Source organism: Cajanus cajan, chromosome 1 (assembly GCF_000230855.2).
Source record: "Cajanus cajan strain Asha chromosome 1, NIPB_CcT2T_4, whole genome shotgun sequence".
Taxonomy (NCBI): Eukaryota; Viridiplantae; Streptophyta; class Magnoliopsida; order Fabales; family Fabaceae; genus Cajanus; species Cajanus cajan.
The window spans coordinates 19,805,454-19,817,823 of record NC_138517.1 but is presented as its reverse complement, the minus strand read 5'-3'; positions in this window follow the sequence as shown (position 1 = coordinate 19,817,823).

The window sequence follows — 12,370 nt, the reverse complement described above, 5'->3', positions numbered from 1 at the left end:
TTGGAAGGGTTGAGGTATTTTTGTGGCCTTAGATATATTGATACACTAATGCTGTTTGGTGTAGAGGATATTTTCGCTGCAGTTTTGTTGTGCCAGTATGAGTACCTTTGGTGATCTAGAACTCCAGTTATAGCTACTTTGGTGATCAAAGGTCTAGCTGTAAGCGCTGAATATATCTGCTGCGGTTTTTGAAATTTTTAGCTAAGAAGATGATCTTTTTAGAATCTTATGTCTTCATAGGAGTTGTATCTTATTCTCTTAGCTTTCGTTTGAGATAGGTTTGAGATCATTTGGATGAGTAGAACTCTCTGTGTGTTGTTTTCTTTGATAGTTGTTGAAAGGAGAAGTAGGCTGTAATAATGTTTTTGGGTTAGTAGGCAATGCAAGGATAAGAATTGATTTTGTTAAGATGTTTTGAGGTATTTTCATGTGGATTGAGAGGTTGTTTAAGATTGTATGATGCTATGTGGTAAGGGTTGTTCATGTACATGCTTATGGATGGTATATTTGAAGGTTTAAAGTAGGTATTCTAATATGATTTAATATGCATGTATGTTGATATGTGGATAGATGACCTTAGGGATCAATTGGTGAATGTCGTGTGGTTAGTGAGATTGACCTTAGGGTGTGGTATGATCATTTTGTAGTTGAGGGTGGAGATATATTCAAGACGGTTGTATGTTAAGTTATCTAAGTATTACTATTTTATTTTATCTTATTTTATTTTATTTTATTATTATTTTTTTATTGTATGAGATAAGTTTTCTAGTTCCTGTAAATTCCAGTTAAGGTAAACATGGATCTGTCTCAGGTAGAAGTTGTGTTTAAGTGGGGAGACATCTAAGCCAGTTAGTGAGAATAAGAGTTTTATGAGGTTAGCTTATTATTATTGGAGATTTATTGAATGAATTTCTAAGATAGCATTGCCCTTAACTACATTCACTAGGAGGAGTATTGTCCTTATGTGGGATAGTAAGTGTGAGAGTAAGTTCCGAATTCTTAACGAAAGATTGACTAGTGTTGATATTACTAGATTTTAGTAAGTCTTTTTATGGTATATAGTAGTACTTATAAGATGAATTTGGATGCATTGTTGATACAAGAAGGAAAGATAGTAGCTTATATTTCTAGGCAATTGAAAATTCATGAGAGAAACTACCTTATCTATGAGTTAGTGGTTATGATATTACATTAAGATTTGGAGACACTTCCTACATGATTCTAAGCTTGAGGTATTTAGTGATTGTTAGAGTCTTAAATATCTTTTGACCAAAGGAGATAGTTGGAATTTCTTAAGGACTAGGATTTTAATCTCAATTGTTATCTAGGTAAAGGCAATGTGGTGACAGATGCCTTGAGTATGATGATCTTTCATCTATCATTTTGATGATTTAAAGGTTAAATTTAATTGAAGAGTTTAGAGATTTAAGCTTGATTTGTGAGCTTACCCTTAGAAGCATTGAATTGAGTATGTCGAAAGTGACTAGTAAATTAATGGATGAGATTAGAGGAGCCTAAGAGTTAGATCCTTTCTTAGTGAACTAAGTGGATAGAGGATTGGTAAGGCTATAGATAACCCTTTTCGAGTGGAAGTTGATGGTGTTTTGTGGTTTGAGGATAGAATCTATGTGCCTAATAATCCCGAATTAAGGAAGATGATCTTTGAAAAAGGCAATAAGAGTACTCTTAGTATTCACTTAGGAGCTATTAAGATGGATTAGGACCTTAGGAGGATGTATGAGAGTGACGTAGCGGAAGCGTGGTGGTCTAAGGTGAAGAGAGAAACAGGGAAAGTTGTGGACTCGTGTGTAGTATTCCAGAAGTCAAATGCAGGAGACATATCCATTTTTATTTGCTTCAAGTAATTTCGGGGACGAAATTTTTAAAAGGAGAGGAGAATTGTAACATCCCAAATTTTTCTACTAATACTACGAATAATTATTATTTATTTTTGTATTTATGAAGATTATTTCCTTATAATTATTGTGATTAATTAAATGGGTTTGATTGAAGTTTTAAAGGTTTTTAATAATAATCATTTATGAAAATTATTTTGTATAATATTATTAATTATGATATTTTGTTATAATTATTATTTGAAGAAAATCATCTTTTAAATTGTTTTGATATTTTATTTTAATTTGATATATATATATATATATATATATATATATATATATATTATTTATTTATTCATTAACTAATAATCCTAGATTTTCATAGCTTTGGAACGGGCCGTTCCACTTTAGGAACGGGCCGTTCCGAATCAGGCATGCGTGGGTAAAATTTTAACCCAGAACGGGCCGTTCCACTTTGGGAACGGGCCGTTCCGGATGTGATTTTAAAAGAACAAAGTTTGACTCAGAACGGGACGTTCCACATTGAAACGGGCCGTTCCGGAAACCCCAGAACGGGCCGTTCTGGTTTTGGAACGGGCCGTTCTGGGAGAGGCTTTTTGTACCTATTCCGTGTGCCCAGAACGAGACGTTCCAGATTCGAAACGGGCCGTTCTGGTCGCGGCCTGATGCCTATAAATAGAGCGTTTTGCACTCTTTAAAATTCATTTTCTTCATTTTCTAATTTTTTTCCTCCTTCCTCTCTGAAGACGAAGGGGAACCTAGAGGGGGCGACCAACAAGATTCAGCTCCTACTTATCGAGGTAAGGGGGGAGTGAGAAATCTTGCTCTGGGTGTGGGAATATATGCTGAGTAGTGGGATTGGCCCCCAATCCTGTGTTTGCTGTATTTTTTTGTATGCTCATGTATGAGGGGTTTCTCCCAATTGTATCTATTTTGTTTATTATTTTTCTTATATGCAATTACTTATATGATTTAAGATCTCTATGGGTTCCTATGGGACACCCTATGAGAAATAGGCAAAATATAAATATTTTCTGTTTTGATTTTTGATTGCTCTATTATATTCCTTGTTGAATGTGATGTGTAAGTATGTGATTAATTTTGAGAATAAATATGTTTTGATATGATTTAGAGTGCTCTATGGTTTCCTATGGGAAACTCTATGAGAAATAGGCAAAATATAAATATTTTCTGTTTTGATTTCTGATTGCTCTATTATATTTCTTGTTTGATGAGATGAAAAAATATGTATTTAATTTTATAAATAAATGAGTTTTGATATAAATTAAAGTGCTCTGTGGAGACCTTGTGAATATGATGAGATAATGTGAAATGTTATTGAAACATGAGATATGAAATGTGATAATGAAATATGATGTGAAATGACCATGAGAAATGATAATGAGATATGAGAATGCATAGAGTCTTGAATGACATGCATCATTTGCATAAGTGTTTTAAGGGTACGATATGGAATACACCGCCAGAGAAGACCCCCTAGTGTAAAAGCTTTGGGGATTAGTCCTTGGGGATAGCTCGGTTTAGAAGTCCCAATCTCGCCCATTGTGTGCATGGGATGTATCTTGCGCGACTTAGCTATCCCTACGAGACTCTGGTAGTATATCCTTATAGTGAGAGTGCGCAGAGGGTGTGACCCGGCATGTACTCCTAGACTACTCTTCGTGTATTGCTAGCGGCAATATGCCATGTGATGTTTTACTGGCGCCACATGCATGATAATATGTAGTCCGTGTCCATACTTATGCATTTTTAATGTTATGTGATAAAGTGATGGTTTATGTCTTGGATGAGTGTGATGTTATTATTAATTTATCTATGTTATACCTGTTTTGTTTGTGTTTGGCTATTCGGCGTACATTTCTACATTGTGAGCCAGAGTGAGATGTTTCTCACTCCCTTTTCTCGTGTTGTTTTGCTGTGACTATTATACAAGTGATCATCAGTGTGAGGCTGAGGATGTTGGTGATGAAGCTTAGGCTTCTATGTTGGGTTTTGCTCTGATAGGACATGTGACATCAGGACATAGATAAGATTAGTTTAAGATGTTCTTATTAAATTATTTTGGAAAATTCAGTTTTTATTTCTTTGTAATTTTACCAGCATGTTATTTGGATTAAGTTTATGAATGTGAACTTTTTACCCTTACGTAGTTGGAAATTTGATTTTTATTGATGTAAAATTATATATATTTTTTTATAATTACTGTATATGTATGTTGGGGTAGAGGGTGTCACAGTTGTAATAGTTTTCTGGAACAATTATGGTTTTAACTCAATATGGTATGGTATGATTTTAATTCTCAATGATGAATGCTTTAAGTTTTTGATATATTGGTAATTCTTGAATTGATATATTGGTGATAAATGGAATGATGAATTACTAACATATGAAATGTGAATCATTGTTTGAGAATTTGATGTGTGAATCATGGTTGAAAATTAAAATAAATGTATGTATTTGGATATATGAATTGTTGTGAATTAAAATATGAATGCATAAAAATGGTGAATATATACATGTTAAAATGGTTTGAAAATTTTCATTGGATCATGCAATTCATGAAGCTATTAAAATATGCATTCTTTTCCTCTCTGTTTGGACATAGAGCAGATATGTTTTTGATGATGTCCAAAAGGGGAGAAATGTTTTAAGTTTTTTTTGCATGTAAATATGTGTTTAGGAAAAACACTAGAGAAAGGTGAACTACACATTATAGACTATGATAATCTTATCAAAGGAAAAATAATGTTGGGTTTTGTTATCATCAAAAAAAGGGAGATTGTTGTGATTCACATCTTGGGAAAGTTAATGAATCAATTTCTGAAAGTTTTGATGATTACAAAAAGGGAAGCATGAAGATCAAGAAGTGTATAAAATGAAATGTATTGTAATAGTTTATTTTATGTGTAGGTTATAGCTTGTGTTACTTTATGTTTATCTTTATGCATGTTTAAATGTTTATGTTTTGTGCAAGTGGTTAATTTTTATCCTAATTGACTTGAAAGTAGTATGGTGATGATGGAATATAACTTGAGAAGGTTTCTGGATGTTTAAATTGAATTTTGAGATATTACTCAAAATAATCGATTATTCACTTACAATAATCAATTATTTGTTTTATTTTTCAGTAACTTGAAAAACATTGTTGAAATAATCAATTATCTATAGAAATAACTAGTTATCCCAGAAAGCACTCTTTGGAATAATCGATTATCCTGTGAAATAATCAATTATTTTGCTCTTGAGTGATTTTCATAATTACTTAGAACAAAATAATCAATTTTCATTATAAATAATCAATTATCTAAGCCTGAAAACTTTATAAAAATGGATTTCTCATTTACAAACAAATGCAAGTGATATTGTGAGTAAAATTTGTGAAACTTTTGATCTCTGTGATCTTCTTGGAGCATTTTCTTTATGAAACCTAGAAGTAAAAATATTTTGTGAAATGTTTTGAAGATCTCATCATCATCACTACAATCTTGAAGAGGATAAAGATTTGTCTAAGAATTCATGTTCTGATTTGTTCAGCATACATGTGAATTCGTTCCTCATTCATTTTGATGTAAAATGGTAAAATCTTGAGTAGCTTTCTCAAGTGTGGGAACTCTTGTAGCGGGTTGCTGTAAGAAGTGTTTTCTTGGGTACAAGATACCACCTTTCTTGATAAATCTGATTAAGTTTTGATAAATCTAATTCACCCCCTCTTGAATTTTAGCCATCTTTTCTAACATTTATCACTTCACAATTCATCACGTATCACTTTCAATTATCACAATCACTTTTCTACACAAACCACCCGTAGATACACATAGATAAAAAGTAGGTTCAAACACAAAATTGTGCCTGACGAGATACACCCTACACCTAACTCGTGCGAGGCCATGAGCCTCTAGAAGGAAATCACACCTGATGTGATCCTCCTGGGACCTAACGAGATGCATCCAAATGACCTCTAAATCTCTCTCGCTCGGCGTGACTATTCTTACATCTAGCATCAATAACGAACAAGTATTTCAAACTTTCACGCCTTGCGAGACCAAGTTGTCACCCAATGTAGTATCAATAAAACTTAATATGCATAATTAACAAATTTTTTCAAATATGTGGCTTCTACAACTTCTATGATTTTAATCTATTAAAAGGGTTTCTGTAGTCTAAGTAATCCACATTTTAGTCATGCAATTTATAAATATTATGAATTAGCTCCTACCTAAGGGTTTAGATACATCCTTATGATTCACCCAAGAACCAACAATCACTCATAGATTGATGATTTTATACAATTCTTATAGCCAATACATCAAGACATGCATCTAGCATATAAAGAGCATTTAATTCCATACAAGTTCATAAAAAGGATCGGGTTTAATCCCTCTCCAACATACATACACACATCCTAGGGATTGGAGGCTAATCCCGCTTCCTAATAGCTACCCTACACCCAAATGTGGGGTTTTCACACGCATTTGCCTTGATCGACACTAGCTTCAAGATTCTAGTCTCCAAGTTCTTCTCCGGCTACCTTCGGTTTACTTCCCTTTTTAGATCACAATTTACGGTTAGATCACATGTGATGCAGACCTAACATTACTAATGTATTTAAACAAAACCCTAACTCCTACCCATATGCGTCGCCCGTCAGTAAAAAACCCAACTAACTAACCTCACATATTTGAATTTAAAAGATAATTAATAGATATTATTTTATCAAATCACTCAAAATATTTTAAACCCCAAATAATTCATTAGAAAATATTTTATTAACCTATTTAGAAAAAGGAAGATGTTACAACTCTCCAACCTTTTTTCTTTTAATTTGTGTCTTTGAAATTACTTGAAGTAAAAGGGTTTGAATACAATTCACGCATTTGACTCTCTAGTTCCCAAGGGCACTTTCCTTTGTATTCCCTACCTATCACCCTATGTTAAGTCAAAAGACGATTTTAGATCCCTCTTGTTTCATAAGTTTTAATGATAATAAACACTGCATTTTTTTATTAAGAAAATTTGTTGTAAAAGTCGCTATTTCAAACCGTGTAATATGAAGTAGCATTTGTAAGATGAAGCAAATTAGACGAATCATACAAACTGTTCTTAATAATCACTATTTATTATGACTGGTGATTTTAAATGTTCAAATAAATTCTTTATGCCTTAACAGATCAAAAGCTCTTGTCTTGGAACTCACGTTCTATTAAAAATGTATAAAAGCATGAAGAGTAGCAAAAACAAAGGACAAGGATCCTGAATTTCACAAAAAAGTGTTGAAAAAGGACTACATTCTTGTCTGCACACTAACTTTGCTTCCTATCATTCCCATTTTGCTACTCAACTCTGATAAGTAGCTTGATCTATCAAAGATAAAGAGTACATTTACATGAAAGACATTAATTGAAGCATTTAATGCAACAATAGATACTTCTTTTCTCTAAAGATCAAAAGAATGAGTAAGATAAAACAACTCTATGAATTATGTAGTTAGATGAAAAACACATAGAAGGGGGGGGGGAGGTTGAATATATGTGTGTATGTGAACAAGGGAATTTTAAAATCTTTTTGCAATAAGGCTCTCTTTCGTCCAGTAAAATAATATTAGTAAATGTTGAATAGAAACTACCCAGGATTGGTTTAACAAAATCATTTTCAGTCTGGGAGTTTCATCGTCTGTTTAGTTAAAATGCTTCTTTAAACGAAAATCGTTCTTTACGGTGACAAGTTGAACAAGTATGGTTTTCGTCTGAAGATGCTTTTAATAGACGATTATCATTGGACGAAGTTTTCAATATTTAAGATTAGTCAAATAAAGTGCGTCTAAAACATTAAAGCATGGTGCAAGTATTTTTATACTGGCTCACTCAAACTGAGCTACGTCCAGTCTCCTTCAAACGAAGGGTTCCACTAGATAGTCAATAATGTACAAGTATTGTTTGTTCAGCCTCTTTAGGCTCGTAGTGAGTATTATAGACTGCCTAGGTCACGACCACTCCTGGTCCCAAGTATTCTCAGCCACTTTTGGCTCATCTACTTCACTCGCAGACGCTAGTATTCTTTGCTCATCCACTTCTAGCTCCCAATGAATATTATCGACCAGCTCCTGGCCTGCCAACTTCACTTACTAGCGCTAGTATTCTTTGATCAGCCACTTCTGGCTCTTAGTGAGTATTATCGACCAACTCTTGGCCCGTTGACTTCACTCATCAACGCTAGTATTCTTTACTCAGCCACTTCCGGGCTCGCAATGAGTATTCTTTGACAAGCCTCTCCAGCCTTTACAAGTATTCTTTTCCTAGCCTCTTCAGGCTTTATAAATATCAACTGGACAGGTTTGGTTTGAGTGTATGGGTTACTCTCATAGAGAGGATACATATAGGTTCCTACACTCACTAAGGTATGTAACCTTAGTCTTTACAACGATTGAGTGTTTGGTTTACTCTCACAGAGAGGATACATAAATTGGTACACTCACTAAGGTTTTGTTCCTAAGATGCACATGTTTGGAACACCTTAGTTTACAGAGATGAATACACTATGGTACATTTGACTCTATATGCTCTATCTTTGGTTTCGTTGTTTCGTGAGCTTGATATCACGTGGTTAGAAATGTAGAGCCGAAGGATAGCCAAAAAGCCAATCTTTCAAGGTTTGAGATAGTGATATATATATATATATATATATATATATATATATATATATATATATATATTGTCTTGTAGAGTTTGCCCGTTGCAAGTGTCCGTTGAAGCATATATAGTCGTTCATGACTAGTTTGATCTCACATTTAATGCTTGAGTTCATGCATTAAATGTTGCTTCCTATAATAGACATTGCGTGTAATCTTCTTTGCCTTGTTAGAGTTGTTCTTAATTGATAAAGTGATGTACTTTTTCTGACACATGCATGCTTTTGCTTTTACGTGGTTTTCTTCTTATTTTTCTCTTCTCTTAGATCACGCATTTACGTTGAGAGCATTTAAGTGATTGTAGACGATTCCTTGATTTGTCCTTTAAGACTTGATTCTTTAATTGCTTACGTGGCAGTCTTCCTCTACGTCTGTTGGTCCTATGCGTCTCAATCTTGTCCTCCGTCTGAGCATCTGAGTTCAGTGCTTTGACTTTCTTTTGATATTTTGTCTCATGCTTCGTCTAATTCCTTATGTTGCAATAGAGGTTGTCCTTGACATGCTTGCATCTGATATTGGACTTATAGTCGTCAGGTGCCCATATTATACTCTGTCTGATTCTAATGATGTGCCTTGTTTTGACTACTCTTCATCTGAGTTGATCATTTGGCTTTCTTTGTTGTTTAGTTCATCATTTTTTGTTTGGTTCTTGTTTCATTTTTCAGCTTGCATTTACTTATGTTTTTTTGACACATGCATGCTTTTGCTTTTGCGTGCTTTTCTTCTTCTTCTTCTCTTCTCTTAGATCATGCATTTACGTTGAAAGCATTTAAGTGATTGTTGACGATGCCTTGATTTGTCCTTTAAGACTTGATTCTTTCATTGCTTGCGTGGAAGTCTTCGTTTGCGTCTGTTGGTCTTATACATCTCAATCTTGTCCCCCTCTGAGCATCTGAGTTTAGTGCTTTGACTTTCTTTTGGTCTTTTCTCTTATGCTTCATCTAATTCGTTATGTTGCACTGGAGGTTGTCCTTGACGTTCTTTCATCTGATATTGGACTTACAGTCATCTGATATTGGACTTACAATCATTTGGTGCCCATATTATACTTTGTCTGATTCTCATGATGTGCCTTGTTTTGACTATTCTTCATCTGAGTTGATCATTTGGCTTTCTTTGTTGTTTAGTTCATCATTTTTTGTTTGGTTCTTGTTTCATTTTTCAGCTTGCCTGTACTTATGTTTTCCTGAAACACTAACACACTTGTTAGAAATAACAATATGTATTATATTTGTCATATTCAAAACCTCACTTGGAATTGCTTTGTCTTCGTTTGACTTAACAATCTCCCCCTTTTTGATGATGACAAATATAATTGATCAAATAGGTTTAGATAAATAGATAGACAAAGTAACATAATCAGTAATCAGTGTTGTGGCTATGTTATAGCGAATCACAGCGAGTCTACATATTTACAGCTTTCCCCCTTAGTGTATGCTCTCCCCATTAGTGGATTGACTCTTATTTGATTAATCTTATTCGATTTCTGCCCCTTTGTAATCATTAAAAAAAATTCTAGGTGACATACAACAGTAATTTTGAGGAAAAACAACATATTGTATTAACTCAAATATGAATTGAATATAACAGGAAGAGTCTTTAATCAATAAAAATACATCTAATTATTTTCTTGACTTAGTGATTCCTACACTAATTTTCTGTATAATCATGAGGATGAAGGTGGTTCCTTGGATATCATGGAGGTCATTAGGTCGAACAAGCGATCAAACTTATTATCCAGATCTGCTTTAAACTGGTTGAATGTCTCAATGGAGACATATTGTTGTTCAGGTTTGGATGCAGTTGAAAGTTCCTCGAGAGGGTTAGATGCTGAAATTGGCTCAACAGAGATAGGCTCGGATGATTCAAACTGTGCGATTTTAGAGGGAGCATCCCAGGGCATAGGCATCCCTGGTTTCCATGGTGGAATGTTCTTGCACCAATCATATGGGACCTTATACCATGTGTCTGTGACAGCCTTCCATTCATCCTTGTAGAGATCCAGGTTGAAAAGTGTAGAATGAATGAAGTATCTTTTGTTGAGAACATCAAGATCTAGATCACGTCGTCTTCGAAGAAAGGCAACAGATGTGTCACTAAAGTGCATCAATTTGCATGGGGTCATCCAGGGATACCCACGCAACATAGGTGTCTTAGCCTTTTCTTCGTCTGAAAGACCAGACGAACTTGCCTCTTGATTACACTTGTGCATGAAGTTCTGATATAACTTTTCAGCATCATCTTCAGTGTATTGTAGTGCTCTGGCAAGGTCTTGTTGCTTGTACAGGTTTATTCCTTTATAACAGCGAACCTCAACCCTTGATGGTTTGGGCATTGGTCCTAGATGTAGTGTAGGGTCCTTCATATTATTTGGATTTATCGGAGGAAGACGGGGGCAGACACGATCAGGATAGACAAAAATTGAAGTATTTTGGTTGGTGTATAAGGAAGGACGTAAGAATAGCTGTATTGGTGTATCTATACAGAGACGCAAATGGCCAATTGCAGCTAGATCAGACGCTGAGGGGGGAGCGATAAAGACCTATATGTATGGGAGTGAATTTGTTTGGTAAGTTGACGAACTCTACTTTTGGTACAGATGGTGGAGGTTTTCTTAGACGGATGGTTGTAGTAGATGAGGTTTGGTTTTTGCGTTTGCAAGATGAAGATGATGGTTGCTGATGTAGAGGAAGTATGAGTTGAGGAGTTCCCTGTGGTGAAGTCCATGCAGTTTTGGACTTGATCACCCCTCCTGGATAGATCTTCCTCTTGAAGGTAGGTGGAGGAAGTGTCGTGATTGTGCCAGGTGGGAGAGCCAGGTAGGCCTCAGACGGGAAAAAGGGAATGTCAGGGCAATAAGGAATGCACATGTATTCCCTTTCCTCGTATTCGTATACCGGCACAGGAAGTTCTTTTTTGTCAGGTATGGGGGCTTCTTCTTCGTTCAATTTCCTGTGAGGGTCAGTGATGGTAAGAATAGGGAAGTGCTTTAGAAGATAGTGTTTAGACGAAGCACATCTGGGTTGATCTCCAGCCTTTTGTGGAGAGGATGGAGGAGACTTCTCCTTGAGTCCAAAACCAGGAAGATAAGTGAGTATGGAGAAGGGAGCAAGAGGAGGAGGTTGACTCAGGTAGTAGTACTCTGGTCCATACGTGGGCTTGTTGGGGAGAATGACTTCATACTTGTGGGTGTGCCCTTGCGAGTCGCGTAGAGGGTTTCGTTCAGCATTCAGTATGATTGAGCCTTATTCAAGCCAAGAGTACACTGGTTTGTAGTACCCCAGGACATGTGTAGTGGGTTTTTGAAATACATAGTGCTCAGCCCAGTTGATGGGGTAAAGTCCACAAAGCACACTTATCGTCTTGTCGATAATGTACGGTCATGGCTTTGGACGCAAACCAACTTTGTTTCTCTTCATTGCGTCCTTGTTTGTGGTAAGTTGTACCTCCTAAAATAACCCTGCTTTTCCTTTTGGGTCAGGGACTCCAAGAAAGATGACAGAGTATAGATTCGTCTTAGAATTCATGCTTTTAGGAATCAGCGAGTTTATTGGCCGCCATGTTAGAGTGGAAGGAATAGACTTTGGAGGCAGGATCATGCGATTGGCCCTAATAGTCGTCTTTCTTTTTCTTAGGGCCACAATATTTACAAAAACAACCTATACAAAGGTTTTGGATTAGATAGGGTTTATAAGATGTTAAGAGAAGGGAAGATAGAGAAATGTCACTTACAAAAGGAGAATGTACAATGACGAGAGGAAAGGGAACACTCGTAGGAATTTTTGCCTGAGTTCTAGGAGCGATG